Consider the following 1,716-nt stretch of genomic DNA (forward strand, 5'->3'; position numbering starts at 1 on the left):
ATCCATCCATCCATCCATCTATCTATCTATCTATCTATCTATCTATCTATCTATCTATCTATCTATCTATCTATCTATCTATCTATCTATCTATCTATGTTCTATAATCTAGTTATTTGGAAAATAGGAAACAGTTTGTACAAGTACATGATGTAAAATCTGAACTTTGTAAGATTACACGTGGAGTTCCTCAGGGTTCTGTACTTGGACCACAGTTGTTTATCTTGTACGTGAATGACTTGGTCAATGTGTCAGGGCTTTTCAAAAGCGTTTTTTTTTTTTTTTTTTGCTGATGATACCACTTTTATTTTGATTGGGTAAAGACAGAATGGATTTTAGAGAAAATGCAAACAGAGTTTGTTAATATACAAAACTGGTTTAAACTTGTATTATCACTAAATTTGGATAAATCTAATTATATGATAATTACAAAGAGACAAAGAACTGTTAATACTCCATTTAGAGTTGATGGTGTAGAGATTAGAGGAGTTAGTGAGGTAAAGTTTTTGAGTGTTATTATTGATGAGAAACTGACATGGAAACCTCAAGCAAATTATTTAAGAATAAAAATAGCTAAATGTATTGCATTGCTTTACAAAGTAAGAGATTTGTTTAATGATAAAGCTCTGTATGTGTTAAATAACACATTAATCGTTCCACACTTGGTCTATTGTGTGTATGGGGGAAAGCATGTAAGACTATTACACATCCTGTTTTTGTTTTGCAGAAAAGAGCTATATGACTATTATCACTCGAAAACATTACTATTATCCATCTAAGATATTATTTTGTAAATTGAGGTAGTCAGCAGCAGTCACAGTGCAAGGTACACCCTGGACAGGTCGCAAGTCCATCACAGGGCCACACATAGAGACAAACAACCTTTCACTCTCTCACTCACACAATTTAGAGTTATCAGTTAACCTAACAGTCATGTTTTTGGTCTGTGGGAGGAAGATGGAGTACCCGGAGAGAACCCACGCATGCACGGAGAGAACATGCAAACTCTACCCAGAAAGGTCCTTGGGCCGGGATTTGAACCGGCGACCTTCTTGCCGAGAGGCATCAGCTCTACCAACTGAGCCACCCATGAAAATGGGCACCAGTGACCCACACAACCCTGAAAAGAATAAGCGTGTACAGAAAATGGATGGATGGATGGAAGTTATTGAAATTCTATGATTTGGTTGATTATAACATTTTATTAGTTACGTATAAGGCTCACAAAAATACATTACCTTTAAACATCCAGAAAATCTTTGTAAAGAGAGAGAGAGCTGTTATAATTTTAAGGGGGCAGAGATGTTCATGGAACCTAAATTTAGAACCAGTTTGAAAGAATGGTGCACCTCAATCCAAGGAGTGAGATTGTGGAATGATCTGGAAATTGATGTTAAAAGTGTCAAATCACTGTACATGTTTAAAAGAATGATAAAGTTTGCTTTGTTGAAAAAATCTGAAATAGTATAATGTGTATTCATATAAATTGTTGGTCTAGGAAGATTTTTATTTTGTTTTGTTAAACTGAAAATTACTATTGTTTGAATTTATACTTGAAAAAAATGGGCAGATATTATAAGATTTTTTTCTTCTCTCTGCTGCCTTTCATTTCATTGTATTTTCTTTCTTTTTTATTGTATGAATTTAGTTTTTTTAAATGAATAAAGTTTGAAATAAATAAAATAAATAAATAATTTATGATTTGTATTCTTGTTG

The sequence above is a fragment of the Austrofundulus limnaeus genome, unplaced genomic scaffold, assembly GCF_001266775.1.
Source record: "Austrofundulus limnaeus strain Quisiro unplaced genomic scaffold, Austrofundulus_limnaeus-1.0 Scaffold340, whole genome shotgun sequence".
NCBI lineage: Eukaryota > Metazoa > Chordata > Actinopteri > Cyprinodontiformes > Rivulidae > Austrofundulus > Austrofundulus limnaeus.